Source organism: Pongo pygmaeus, chromosome 1 (assembly GCF_028885625.2).
Source record: "Pongo pygmaeus isolate AG05252 chromosome 1, NHGRI_mPonPyg2-v2.0_pri, whole genome shotgun sequence".
NCBI classification, from domain to species: domain Eukaryota; kingdom Metazoa; phylum Chordata; class Mammalia; order Primates; family Hominidae; genus Pongo; species Pongo pygmaeus.
The window spans coordinates 18,268,332-18,284,063 of NC_072373.2; positions in this window are offsets into that span (position 1 = coordinate 18,268,332).

Consider the following 15,732-nt stretch of genomic DNA (forward strand, 5'->3'; position numbering starts at 1 on the left):
AGGAAGAATACGCCTGCCTATTTCCTCTGTTGAAAGGAGTTAAAATGAGAGGTGGCAATTAATTGCCTTCAGCGCATAACTGGTCAGTGGGGACAAGAAAATTGAAAGCAGTTAAGACCAACAGAGTCAAGTCTGGATCACTTGCAGGAACCTGTTCCTTTGAGGCTGTTCCATGCTTACAGTGAGTTGAACCTTTAGATCAGCTGTTCTTGAACCTGACCACTTTAAGAATCACCTGGGGAATGTTTAGAAAAATACCGATGCCTAGGGCTGGGCGCGGTGGCCCATGCCTGTAATTCCAGCACTTTGGGAGGTCAAGGCAGGCACATCATAAGGTCAAGAGACTGAGACCATCCTGGCCAACATTGTGAAACCCCGTCTCTACTAAAAATACAAAAATTAGCTGGGCGTGGTGGTGCGTGCCTGTAGTTCCAGCTGCTTGGGAGGCTGAGGCAGGAGAATCGCTTGAACCCAGGAGGCAGAAGTTGCAGTGAGCTGAGATCACGCCACTGCACTCTAGCCTGGCAACAGAGCGAGACTCCGTCTCAAAAAAGAAGAAAAAAAAGAAAAATTCTGATGCCTGGGCTCCAGCACCCCGCATCCCTAGTCTGGATTTAAGTAGGAGTGAGGCGTGGGCACCTCTATGGATCTAGGAAGGCTCCCAGGTGATTCTAATGTACAGAAATGTTGAGATACAGTCCTTCAGCTACATAGTGTTCAAAGCGTGGTGCGTAGATCAGACATGGAGAATCTCAAAGCACCCCAGCCCTGCTGAATCAGCCCCTGCCTCTTAAAAAGATGCCTCTGATGATTCCTTTGCACAAAGCTTGGGAAGCAGCTTTCTGTCGGCCCAGTGCCTAGCACTTGGAGACCACCTCTCCCTAGAGGGCTACCAGGATCTCCTTCAGCACTGCGCAAGAGTGGGCCCCAGGGCATGGTCAGGAGACCCCAGTCCTCTCAGAATGGGTCAACAATAGCAAGGGAGTGAAGCTCGAGGGACAAGTTCAGGCTTGAGGGAACTCATGGTTCAGAATGGCTCCCTTCCCTGGGTTGCTGCCTCTAGGCTGTTCTGGAGCTGCAATGATTCATTGTGCTTTTGAGTTTTGGGGCTTTCATCTCACTATTGCTGGATAGTCTGTCAGAGTTAGAAGTGGAATGAGTCGAGGCAGGCCAGGGGCCTCTCGCTTGCTGCTGGGAAGGGCCAGCACATTCCTCGTTCCTATGATGAAGATGCACGTGTATACAATAACCACTACACTTCTTGATACTCCACTTAAAACATGTAAATAACCCCAAACTGTTACTCCAAGTATAACGTGAATACAGCTTGGCAAGGAATTTAATATTTACAAAACTATAAAATATTTTGTAATATAATTTCTTTATAAAAGGTGTCACGAGGGATTAGAAAATAAATTCAACTATTGTCCTTTATTGCCACCTGGTATAAATCATATTGTTAAGTTCAGAGTGGGACTTTCTCTGCTATTCTTGAGGTTATACTCAGTGCCCAACAGAGAGATGGTAAGGCAATCCCTCATTAACTGATGAAAGCCGAAAAAACCATGATTTATTCTGTAAGGCAAAGCACATAGTAGTCAAAGCAAAGAGTTGATTGCTTTCCACAGCATATGTGCAGTGAACCCAGAATTATTAATAATTCAAGCCTTGCAATCCACAGATAAGGTGCAGTTCCTCTATGTCCCTAGTAGAATTCGTATTCAACTAATTAACTTGACTTGTCGCTTTCATTTGTCCCAACCTAGGCTGATACCATTTTTTCAACTAATATTTAATTTAGCACTTCTCCGGGTCACATTTGTTCAGGCACCAAGAATAACATGAAGAGCCTTGGGCAGATGTGACAGTTACACAAACAGCCCAACCCATATGGTTAAGTATTACCATAATAACATCTGAGTCAGCTTTGAAGGATGGATAAGTTCTTTACGAGGAAGAGTGAGAAGGCTGACAGAGTGGCATAATCAAACTCCCCCCCCCCAGACTTTTATGTCGTGTTGTATTTCATAAAACATTTTCATTGCCTTTTTTTTTTTCTGAGACAGAGTCTCTGTTGCCAGGCTGGAGTGCAGTGGCACGATCTCGGCTCACTGCAGCCTCTGCCTCCTGGGTTCAAGTGGACATTTTCATTTCTATCATGAAAACAGGTTAAATGATTTGCTGAAGGTCATGGCTAAATACAGGCAGAGCTGGAGTTCCTTCTCGGATGCAGTTTGTGCTCTGTCTGCGTTTAAGGCACACGCAAGTGCTGCAATATAATCTAGAGAGATTGTTGACTATAACCCTTTAATCTTATGTGACAGTGCTTTACTATTTAATGATTTATTGTGTAATTTTAAAAAAATCAAATCTTGGTCTGACTTCCATGCGGACAGGCCTAGTTTCTTTCAGATCCTGTTGTTAGGAATAGATGCCAAGTGTGTAGATGATGGGAAAGCTCTACAGCATCTTAAGTCACTTCGCCGTAGGTGAGTTGGCCATTTCATGTCATCTTTCTGCCCAAAGAAAACTTTAGAAATGTAAACCTCCAAGCATGTACGGTCTTCTTGTCTTCATGATTGAGTATATTTTCAGCTCAGAGAGATTTGTTCTATTGGGAGGTAATAGAGGTTATGATAACCTCTGGAAGATAACATCTGGAAGTTGCACCTGATGAACAGCTGACCCCTGCTGGATGACGGTTTCATGAGAGTGAAAAAGCTACAGGAGTGTGGGCCTTCCGGCCACCTAGTGTGGGCCTTGGAAACAGCTTCACCAAACAGCCTGGCTGATGCCTCTATTCTAGCCAATTGTGATAGGAATGCATTACTTTTCCACCGTACCTCAGCCCTGCCAACTTCTCTGGCCACTGGTAAAGTAAGGACAAGTTCCTAAAGCCCAGCTTCCTACCTAGTTCTCCTGACTGATCCCCTGGAGAACTTACACAAACAAGCTTGGCATCTATAGAATGTTGAGCAAAGGTCGGGTGCAGTGGCTCACACCTGTAATCCCAGCACTTTTGGAGGCCGAGGCGGGTGGATCACAAGGTCAGGAGTTTGAGACCAGCCTGGCCAATATGGTGAAACCCCGTCTCTACTAAAAATACAAAAATTAGCTGGGCGTGGTGGCAGGTGCTTGCAGTCCCAGCTACTCGGGAGGCTGAGGCAGGAGAATCGCTTGAACCTGGGAGGTGGAAGTTGCAGTGAGCTGAGATCGCGTCACTGCACTCCAGCCTGGGCGACAGAGGGAGACTGTGTCTCAAAAAAAAAAAAAAACAAAAAAAAAATGTTGAGCAAGGCCAGTAAAGCAATCTTAGCAAAAATAAAAGCATGAAGCAATACTAAGGAAGATGTCATAGCCTAGGATGCAGATGCCCAAGGCAAGGAGAGGACAGTGGTAAATGCTAACTGGAAAATTATGTGTCCTGAATTTCAGGCAGAAGCTCAATGGCCCCATCTTACTGTTTCCCATTCTATCTCCAAGATAAAGAAGCTCTAATAAGCTTAGTGAGGAATGGAGCCCCAGAAACCATTATATCAGGAAAGTAGATTTTGGTGGGAGGGGCACTTGCATTATAAATAGGCATGGTAAAAGGAACAGTCACCATACAGCCAGAGAGCTCTCCCCAGTTCCCCCAGGGCACAGCCTAAGAGATGGGAAATCAGGACTCAACAACTTTGATCAGTTTTGTTCTAGTTAAGGAAAAAGAGCACCTTATCTTTCATTTTATTTCTTTTCCTGCCCTTAGGATGATGAGATGTCAGAGTGGGGCTCAGGCAGAAAGGGTGAAAGAGGAGACCATTTAAGATGGTATCTAAGCCTGGGCAACATGGCAAAACCCCTTCTCTACAAAATATACAAAAATTAGCCAGGGATGGTGGTGCATGCCTGTAGTCCCAGCTACTCAGGAGGCTGAGGTGGGAGGATCTCTTGAGCCCTGGAAGGTGGAGGTGGCAGTGAGCCGACATTGTGCCACTGCACTCCAACGTGGGTGACAGAGCAAGATGCTGACTCAAAAAACAAATACATAAATTTTTTCTTTTTTTAAGACGGAATCTTGCTCTGCCACCCAGGCTGGAGTGCAGCAGCGCAATCCTGGCTCACTGCAACCTCCACCTCCTGGGTTCATGCGATCCTCCTGCATCAGCCTCCCGAGTAGCTGGGATTACAGGCACGTGTCACCAGGACCGACTAAGTTTTTCTGTATTTTTAGTAGAGACGGGGTTTCACCCTGTTGTCCAGTTTGGTCTCGAACTCCTGACCTGAAGTGATCCACCCGCCTTGGCCCCCCAAAGTGCTGGAATTACAGGCGTGAGCCACTGTGCCCAGCCTAAATAATTTTTTTTTAAAAGATGGTATATAGAACATTGTGTTAAAGTGGAAAGAAAGCTCGTTTGAAATTCGTAAGTCCAGCACAATGGTAGGAAGGCCCCAGGGATCTGAGGTTGCAGGGCAAGCTAGCAATCCTGCCTGTTTGTTTGGTGTGTCCCTGTGCATACATGCTTCAGGAATCTAGATGGAGAGGTCTGGAGAATGAGGGTGGGTGCTCACTAACCAGGCTCAACTCACAGTTACTGTGATTACAAGCATGTCATGACCAGCAACCTCTCAACTGGGTACTGGTCCTCTTTGGGACTGATGCCCAAAGTTCTTGCTCTGTTTGCCCTATCTGGCAGAAACATGAGGAAAGGCAGGTTCAGCTCAATCCCCCTCCAGTCATACACCATCACCAAGTGACTTCTCTTGACAAGCTTCTATCAGACACACCCTGAATGACTGTCTCATTGGTCAGAAACCTGTACAGGCTCAGCCACCCTTACCAACTCATTTTCATGTGCAGAAAGCTCAAATTAGAAGGAGCTCCAACATAAGACCTGGAAGTTGAACTTGTCTCCACTTGGTGCTGGAGAAAGAGTCCAAAAATGCCCCATAGGGTAGGAGACATGTTCTAGACCAGAGCTATGTTTTATCATACATTTATTACATTGACTGATAATATTTATATACCCTTTGTTCCTAAAATTATTCCAGGATGCTTTATAAAATTCACGTAACACCAGATGCAATTTTAAGAACTGTGGGTTTAGAATTAGGACAAAGGGAATACAAGGGCAGGACAGATAAGATGAAACCAGGTATAAAATCAGCACAAGCAGCGCTTGCTGTGAGAAGGACAAGTAGTCGTATTTGTTTGCAGAACGTAAATGAGTCGGGTACTGACCTTGAATGCAAATTAAGGACCATAGATAGATGGTAAATGCTCAGCTCTAGAGCAGGTGTTTGCTTGGTTTCTATGTCAAAGGTGTCCAAGTAAGGTGACTTCTGGAAAACAGGGAAGCATTAGAGTGGCTTTCTTTAAATGTTGCAAGGGAATCTTTAGCATTGTATCAAATCCACCTCTTGACCAGTGTGGGGATCTCCATCACAGACATCCGGCCATAGCTCTGAGGGCAGCTGGCTCACTGCATTTTGAGGTGCCTTTCAAAAAGCTTCCTGCAATGCCCTGAAATCTGCCTTTCTGTAACTTTGATGAAGCTGCAGATAAAGGGTTCTGCTCCCTTGCAGAATCTCACTCAAATTTGGGAGGGTGTGGATGGGTAGGTTGGCAGGGATACTACTAGCCAGATGATTTTGTGAGAGGCTGAAAAATACCCCCCCAAAGATCTCTGGGATTTGTAAGTGTGACCTTACTTGAAAAAAGGGTCTTTGCAGAGGTTATTAAGGATCTTGAGTTAGGAAGATTATTCTGAATTATCCAGGTGGGTCCTAAATGCCATCACAAATGTCCTTATAAGAAAGAAGCAGAGGGAGGCTGGGTGTGGTGGCTCACACGCCCAAAGTAATCTGAGCACTTTGGGAGGCCGAGTGGGGAGGATGCTTGAGCCCAGGAGTTCAAGACCAGCCTGGGCAACATTGTGAAACCCCATCTCTGTTAAAAAAAGGATTAGCTGGACATGGTAGGTGCATGCTTATAGTCCCAGCTACTCAGGAGGCTGAGGTGGGAGGATCACTTGAACCCGGGAGGTCAAAGCTGCTGCAGTAAGCCATGATCACACCACTGCACTCCAATCGGGGTGAGAGAGCAAGACCCTGTCTCAAGAGAAAGCGAGAGAGAAAGAGAAAGATAAAGAGAGAGAGAGATTTGACTCACACTGAGATGATGTGAAGATGGAAGAGAGATTAGAATGATGCGGCCACAAGCCAAGCAATGGCAGCAGTCACAGAAAGCTGGAAGAGGTAAGGAATGAATTCTCCCCTAGAGCCTCCAGTGGGGAGTATGGCCCCACCAACAACTTGATTTGGGCCCAGTGAAACTGATTTTTTACTTCTTGCCTCCCTAATTGGTGAGAATGAATGTGCTGTTTTAAGCCACCCAGCATGAGGTCATTTGCTTCTGCAGCTGCAGGAATCTCATGCAGATTTCTGGGCACCTCTATGTTCTCTCCCCTCAGTCCTTCATCTGCCATGATGGCCATCATCACTCCGTTTGCACCATAGTCACTCAATTTACGTCATCGTCTTTCAATCTGTGCCATCCTCACTCAGTCTACACAATCATCACTCAGTCTATGCACTCATCACTCAGTCTACACAATCTTCACTCAGTCTACACCATCATCACTCAGTCTGCATCATCATCACTCAGTCTATGCAATCATCACTCAGTCTGCACAATCATCACTCGGTCTATGCACTCATCACTCAGTCTTCACTCAGTCTACACCATCATCACTCAGTCTACACCATCATCACTCAGTCTACACCATCATCACTCGGTCTACACAATCATCACTCAGTCTGCATCATCGTCACTCAGTCTACACCATCATCACTCAGTCTACACAATCATCACTCAGTCTACACCATCATCACTCAATCTACATCATCTTTCAATCTGCGCTATCATCACTCAGTCTACACAGTCTTCACTCAGTCTACACCATCATCACTCGGTCTACACAATCATCACTCAGTCTGCACCGTCATCACTCGGTCTACACAATCATCATCAGTCTGCATCATCATCACTCAGTCTACACCATCATCACTCAGTCTGTACCATCATCACTCAGTCTGCACCATCATCACTCAATCTACATCATCATCTTTCAATCTGCACCAGCATCACTCAGTCTATGCAATCATCACTCAGTCTACACCATCATCACTCAGTCTATGCAATCATTACTCAGTCTACACCATCATCACTCAGTCTGCACCATCATCACTCATTCTGTGCTATCATCACTCAGTGTGCACCATCATCACTCAGTCTGCACTATCATCACTTAATCTCTGCTATCATCACTCTGTATGCCATCATCACTCATTCTGTGCTATAATCACTCAGTGTGCACCATCGTCACTCAATCTACATGATCATCACTCAATCTGCACTATCATCACTCAATCTGTGCTATCATTACTCAATGTACAGCATCATCACTCAATGTACACCATCATCACTCAATCTGCGCTATCATCACTCAATGTGTGCTATCATCACTGAATGTATGCCATCATCACTCAGTCTACATGATCATCACTCAGTCTGCACTATCATAACTCAGTCTGCGCTATCAGCACTCAATGTACACCGTCATCACTCAGTCTACACAATCATCACTCAGTCTGCAATATCATCACTCAATCTGTGCTATCATCACTGAATGTATGCCATCATCACTCATTCTACACAATCATCACTCAATGTGGACCATCCTTACTCAGCCTATGCCATCATCACTCAATCTACACAATTATCACTCAGTCTACACCATCATCACTCAGTCTACGCCAACATTACTCAATCTACAGACCCAGCGCATTATTCAAACTCCTCCAATACTCTCAGAAAACTTCCTGATGGGTTCTTCTAGCTGACAAGCATCTTCTAGGGATACTGTGGGGATTAAACAAGCTAATACTTTTAAAGCCCTTAAAGTGGTGCCTGGCACAAAGTAGATAGTATATATAAATATTTGTTAAATTGGATAGAGAAATAGAATCCTGTTTTGCCTACCAAGGTTCTTGCTTTTATAATGCTCTTCCTCTTTTGGATATTCAGGAGTGAGAGAATATTTTACATTTAGTCTTGGCTTAAAAAGACTAAATGTAAAAATTCCCCTTCAGAACGTTCCCAATTTTATAACTAAAGGTTGTGGTTAGAAGTGTTAGAGCCATGAAGGCTCACAGGTGTTCCACTAAGGAAAGAATACAGGAAAATGCTTGTTTCCTTCCACAGCTTCTTCCCTTGGAGAAAAAAGGCTAAGATTTAAATCTGGTTCTGGTCATTTGAGTTCCTATTTATTTAAAATTCTTTTGTTCTCTATTCCCTGTATTTGAAGAACAGTATATTATCCTCTTTCTCAATGAAGGAAGACTGACTGCCCCTCCGCAGGGATCCACCATTAGAATACAAATAGAGACCCTCCATTAGACTAGGAGTGGAGACCAAGGCAGACCCAATTTTGTCACTACTTGTGTGACCTTGAGAAAATCCCTTAACCGTTCTTTATTTTATTTTATTTTATTTTATTTTATTTTATTTTATTTTATTTTTAAGATAAAGTCTTACTCTGTTACCCAGGCTGGAGTGCAGTGGCATGATCATGGCTTATTGCAGCCTCAAACTCCCAGGCTCAAGCAACCCTCCCACTTCAGCCTCCCAAGTAGCTGGTACCACAGGCATAGGCCACCATTCCTGACTAATTTTTTTTTTGAGATGGAGTCTCGCTGTGTCACCCAGGCTGGAGTGCAGTGGCACTATCTCAGCTCACTGCAACCTCCGTCTCTCGGGCTCAAGCAATTCTCCTGTGTCAGCCTCCTGAGTAGCTGGGATTACAGGAGTGCACCACCACGCCTGGCTAATTTTTGTATTTTTAGTAGAGACGGGTTTTCGCCATGTTGGCCAGGCTGGTCTTGAACTCTTGACCTCAGGTGATCCCCCTGCCTCAGCCTCCCAAAGTGCTGGGATTACAGGTGTGAGCCACTGCGCCCCACCTCCCAGCTAACTTTTTAAATTCGTTTGTAGAGATAGAGTCTTGAACTCCTGTGCTAAAGTGATCCTCCTGCCTCAGCCTCCCAGATTGCAGGAATTACAGGCGTGAGCCACTGTACCCGGCCCTTAACCATTCTAAGACTGTGATTTTAAAAATGTCTTTAACTTTTCTGGTTAATGCTTTTGGTCTTGTTGTAAACATCTAAAAATACCCTTTCTTTGGCTCACCATGATGTTTTCTTCCCAATTCAGTTCAAATGGCTTCAAACACTCTGGTAGAAAATGTTTTAACAAAAGACCACTTGTCTATTTTCTCTGTGACTGATTAGTCTATATTGTGCTGTCATAAATTGAGTACTTTTTCTACTGTGGCTCTTCGCTGTGTTGAAAACTCAACAGTGAGCAGTGGGCTCTGTCAAAGCGTAACCATAGTGTGAAGAAAACTGATACATAATTGTGATTCCAAGACAGGTTTTCTAGGATGGCTGGAGTGCATGTGCTTTTCAATAAAGATAGGGCACCTAAAAGTCATTTAATTTTTATTACTTCAAGTGGATTTTCATATAAATACGTTTTGTTGTTGTTAGACTGCATCTCAATGTAGGGGGGTGGTCAGGAGGGGTGGTTTGGGAAATATAGACATCATTCTAAGGCACCAAGCATCCCCACCACCTTCTAGCTTCCCAATGTAACCAAGTGGGCAATTCTGCCTAATCTCAGGAATCATCTTTAAAACAAGCTTTAAAATGAAGTCAGGGCAAAGTTAACAACTGTAAAATTTAGATGGTAGACATGTGTTTTCATAGTACCATTCTTTCAACTTTTCCGTATCTTTGAAATTTTACATTAAAAGTGTTGAAAAGATTTAGGGCCATGAGTTCACAGTGTAGAGATGAGATGACCTCTCCAGGCTTGGGTGTGGGGAAGACTGTGGGGAGGGAATAATGAGTTACTTTCTCTTGCAGTCTACCTAGTTGGCCATTTGAAGGCAGCCTCTCTGCCTTCTTCCTGGAGTCTTACTCTTTCTTTCCTCACTTCAAGGAGTGATGTAAGAAATAATATGCTGAATGGAGTCTAACATTAGCGATGTATCAGATGGGCTTCCTTTGCAACTAGTGGGTCTAGGCCAGTCCTCTACCACATTCCACAGCCCTTAGCTAAACACTGCTCACAGACATCTTGCTGTTATTAGGGAAAGGGGTTCTAATAGTTTTTTAAAATTTTATAATTTAACTTCAGTAGTTTTTGGGAAAACATGTGGTTTCGGTTACATGGATAAGTTCTTTAGTGGTGATTCCCGAGATTTTGGCACGCTTGTCACCCGAGCAGTATACGCTGTACCCAGTGTGTAGTCTTTTATCCTTCACTTCCCTCCCACCCTTCCCCCCAGTCCCCAAAGTCCATTATATCATTCTTATGCCTTTGTGTCCTCATAGCTTAGCTCCCACTTATAAGTGACAACATATGATATTTGCTTTTCCATTCCTGAGTTACTTCACTTAGAATAATGGTCTCCAATTCCATCCAGGTTGCTGTAAATGCCATTATTTCATTTCTCTATATGGCTGAGTAGTATTTCATTGTATATCACATTTTCTTGTAGATTATATATATATAATTATATATATATAAAATCACATTTTCTTTATCCACTCATTGGTTGATGGGAATTTAGGCTGGTTCCATATTTTTGCAATTGTGAATTGTGCTGCTATAAGCATGCATATGCAAGTGTCTTTTTCATATAATGACTTCTTTTCCTCTGGGTAGATACCCAGTATTGGGATTGCTGGATCAAATGGTTGTTCTACTTTTAGTTCTTTAAGGAATTTCCATACTGTTTTCCATAGTGGTTGTACTAGTTTACATTCCCACCAGCAGTGTAAAAGTGTTCTCTTTTCACCACATTCATGCCAATATCTATTATTTTTTGATTTTTTAATTATGGTCATTCTTGCAGGAGTAAGGTGGTATCTCATTGTGGTTTTAATTTGCATTTCCCTGATAGTGATGTTGAACATTTTTTTCATATGTTTGTTGGCCATTAGTATATCTTCTTTTGAGAATTGTCTATTCATGCCTTTTGCCCATTTTTGATGGAATTTTTTTTCTGATTTGTTTGAGTTCCTTGTAGATTCTGGATATTAGTCCTTCGTTGGGTGCAGGAACTTTTTAATTTAATTAGGTCCCATCTATTTATTTTTGTTTTTGTTGCATTTGCTTTTCGGTTCTTGGTCATTAACTCCGACTAAGCCAATGTCTAGAAGACTTTTTCCAATGTTATATTCTAGAATTTTTAAGGTTTCAGGTCTTAAAGTCTTTGATCCATCTTGAGTTAATTTTTTTTATAAGGTGAGAGATGAGGATCCAGTTTCATTCTTCTACATGTGTCTTGCCAATTATCCAAGCACCATTTGTTGAATAGGGTGTCTTTCTCTACGTTATGTTTTTGTTTGCTTTTTCAAAGATCAATTGACTGTAAGTATTTGGCTTTATTTCTGGGTTTTCTATTCTGTTCCATTGGTCTACATGCCTGCTTTTATACCAGTACCATACTGTTTTGGTAACTATAGCCTTGAACTATAGTTTGAAGTCAGGTAATATGATACCTCCAGATTTGTTTTTTGCTTAGGCTTACTTCGGCTATGCAGGCTGTTTTTGGTTCCATATGAGTTGTAGGATTGTTTTTTCTAGTTCTGTGAAGAATGATGATGGTATTTTGATGGCAATTGCATTGAATTTGTAGATTGCTTTTGGCAGTATGGTCATTTTCACAATATTGTTTCCTCTCATCCATGAGCATGGAATGTGTTTCCATTTGTTTGTGTTGTTGATGATTTCTTTCAGGAGTGTTTTGTAGTTTTTCTTGTAGAGATCTTTCACCTCCTTGGTTAGGTATATTCCTAAGTATTTTATTTTTTGCAGCTGTTGTAAAAGGGATTGAGTTCTTGATTTGATTCTCAGCTTAGTTGTTGTTCATGTATAGTAGTGCTACTGATTTGTATACATTGATTTTGTAGCCTGAAACTTCACTAAATTCATTTATTGAATTTAGGAGCTTTTGGGATGAGTCTTTAGGGTTTTCTGGGTGTATGATCATATAATTGATAAGCAGACAGTTTAACTTCCTCTTTACTGATTTGGATGCTCTTTATTTCTTTCTCTTGTCTGATTGCTCTGGCTAGGATTTCCAGTACTATGTTGTATAGAAGTGGTGAAAATGGGCATCCTTGTCTTGTTTCAGTTCTCAGGGGGAACGCTTTCAACTTTTCTCTGTTCAGTATAATGTTGGCTGTGGGTTTGTTATGGATGGCTTTTATTACCCTGAGGTATGTCCCTTCTATGTCAACTTTGCTGAGGGTTTTAATCATAAATGGGTGCTGGATTTTGTCAAATGCTTTTTCTGGGTCTATTGAGATGATCATATGATTTTTGTTTTTAATGCTGATTATGTGATGTATTACATTTATTTATTGACTTGCATACGTTAAACCATCCCTGCATCCCTGAAACCCACTTGACCGTGGTGGATTATCTTTCTGATATGCTGTTGGATTTGGTTAGCTAGTATTTTGTTGAGGATTTTTGCATCTATGTTCATTAAGGATATTGATCTGTAGTTTTCTTTTTTTTTGTTTGTCCTTTCCTGGTTTTGGTATTAGGGTGATACTGGCTTCATAGAATTATTTAGGGAGGATTCCTTCTTTCTCTATCTTTTGGAATTATTTCAGTAAGATTAGTACCAGTTCTTCTTTGAATGTCTGATAGAATTCAGCTGTGAATCCATCTGGCCCTGGACTTTTTTTGTTGGGATTTATTTCTGTTTCAATGTCGCTACTTTTAATTGGTCTATTCAGAGATTCTGTTTCTTCCTGATTTAATCTAGAAGGGTTGTATATTTCTAGAAATTTATCCATCTTCTCAAGGTTTTCTAGTTTGTGCATGTAAAGGTGTTCATAGTAACCATGGACATTCTTTTGTATTTCTGTATGATCAGATGTAATATCTCCTGTTTTGTTTCTAATTGAGCTTATTTGGATCTTCTCTCTTCTTGGTTAATCTCACTAATAATCTATTAATTTTGTTTATCTTTTCAAAGACCAGCTTTTTTGTTTCATTTATCTTTTGTATATTTTTGTTTAAATTTCATTTAGTTCTGCTCTGATGTTTGTTATTTCTTTTCTTCTGCTAAGTTTGGGTTTGGTTTGTTCTTGTTTCTCTAGTTCCTTGAGGTGTGACCTTAGATTGTCTATTTGTGCTCTTTCAGACTTTTTGATGTAGACAGTTAATGATATGAACTTTCCTCTTAGCATTGCTTTTGCTATATCCCAGAGGTTTTAATAGGTTATGTCACTATTATTGTTCAGATCAAATAACTTTTTAAATTTCCATCTTGATTTTGTTGTTGACCTAAAGATCATTAAGAGCAGGTTATTTAATTTCCATGTATTTGTGTAGTTTAGAGGGTTCCTTTTGGAGTTAATTTCCAGTTTTATTCCACTGTGATCTGAGAGGATATTAGATATAATTTTGATTTTCTTAAATATATTGATACTTGTTTTGTGACCTATCATGGTCTATCTTGGACAGTGTTCCATGTGCTGATGAAAAGAATGTATATTCTGCAGTTGCTGGGTAGAATGTTCTGTAAATATCTGCTATGTCCATTTGTTCTAGGGGATAGTTTAAGTCCATTGTTTCTTCGTTGACTTTCTGTCTTGATGACCTGTTTAGTGCTGTCAGTGGAGTATTGAATTCCCCTACTATTATTGTGTTGCTATCTCATTTCTTAAGTCTAGTAGTAATTGCTTTATGAATTTGGGAGCTCCAATGTTAAGTGCATATATATTTAGGATTGTGATATTTTCCTGTTGGACTAATCCTTTTATCATTATATAATGCCCACTTTCTCTCCTTTTTTGTTGTTGTTTTAAAGTCTCTTTTGTCTGATGTAAGAATAGCTACTCATGCTTGCTTTTGGTTTCCATTTGCATGGAATATATTTTTCCACCCCTTTACCTTAAGTTTATGAGTCTTTATGTGTTAGGTGAGTCTCTTGAAGACAGCAGATACTTGGCTGGTGGATTTTTTTTTTTTTTTTTTATCCATTCTGCCATTCTGTATCTTTTAAGTGGAGCATTTAGGCCATTTACATTCAACATTAGTATTAAGATGTGAGGTACTTTTCTATTCATTATGCTAGTTGTTGCCTAAATACCTTTTTCTCCCCCATTGTGTGTGTGTGCGTGTGTGTGTGTTTTGTAGGCCCTGTGAGATTTATGTTTTAAGAAGGTTCTATTTTGATGTATTTCAAGGTTTTGTTTCAAGATTTAGAACTCCTTTTAGCATTTGTTGTAGTGCTGGTTTGGCACTGGTGAATTCTCTCAGCATTTGTTTGTCTGAAAAAGATTTTTTCTTGTCTTCATTTATGAAGCTTAGTTTTTCTGGATACAAAATTCTTGGCTGACAATCATTTTGTTTCAGGGGGCTAAAATATAGGACCCTAATCCCTTCTGGCTTTTAAGGTTTCTGCTGAGAAATCACTGTTAATCTGATAGGTTTTCCTTTATAGGTTACCTGATCCTTTTGTCTCACTGCTCTTAAGATTTTTCTTTCATCTTGACTTTAGATAACCTGATGACTGTGTGCCTAGGTGATGATCTTTTTTGCGATGCATTTTCCAGGTGTTCTTTGAGTTTCTTGTATTTGGATATCTAGATCTCTAGCAATAGCAGGGAAGTTTTTCTCAATTATTTCTTCAAATAAGTTTTCCAAACTTTTAGATTTCTCTTCTTTCTCAAGAATACCAATTATTCTTAGGTTTGGCCATTTATCATAATCTCACATTTCTTGGAGGCTTGTTCATTTTTAAAAAAATCTTTTTTCTTTGTCTCTGTCAGATTGAGTTAATTTGAAAGGCCTGTCTTTGAGCTCTTTAGTTCTTTCTTCTACTTGTTCTATTGTTGAAACTTTCCAGTGCATTTTGTATTTCTCTAAGCGTCTTTCATTTCCAGAAATTGTGATTGTTTTTTCCTTATGACATTTATTTCTCTGGATAATTTTTCATCCATATATTGTTTTGTTTTTTAAATTTCTTTAAGTTGGTTTTCAAGTTTCTCTGGTATATCCTTGAGTAGCTTAATAATCAACCTTCTGAATTCTTTTTCTGGCAATTCAGAGATTTCTTCTTGGTTTGGATCCATTGCTAGGGAGCTAGTGTGATCTTTTGGAGGTGTTATAGAACCCTGTTTTGTCATATTACCAGAATTACTTTTCTGGTTCCTTCTCATTTGGGTAGACTATTTCAGTGGAAAGGTCTAGAACTCAAGGCCTGCTGTTCAGATTCTTTTGTGCCATGGGGTCATCCCTTGATGTGGGACACTCCCACTTTCCCTTGGGATGGAGCTTCCTGAGAGCTGGACTGCAGTGATTGTTGTTGTTCTTCTGGGCCTATCCACTCAGCGGGTCCACCAGGCTCTAGGCTGATGCTGGAGAATGTCTGCAAGAGTCTCATGATGTGATTCATCTTCAGGTCTCCAAGCCATGGATACCAGCGCCTGCTCTGGTGGAGGTGGCAGGGAGCGAAATAGACTGTGAGAGTCCTTGGTTGTAGATATGCTTAGTGTGCTGGCTTTCTTGAATGCTGGTTATGCCAGCAGTGAAGTTGTCACGTGGACAGACTCAGGACCTCTGGTTAGCCAGGATGTTGCAGACAGTGGAATTAGCTGTTT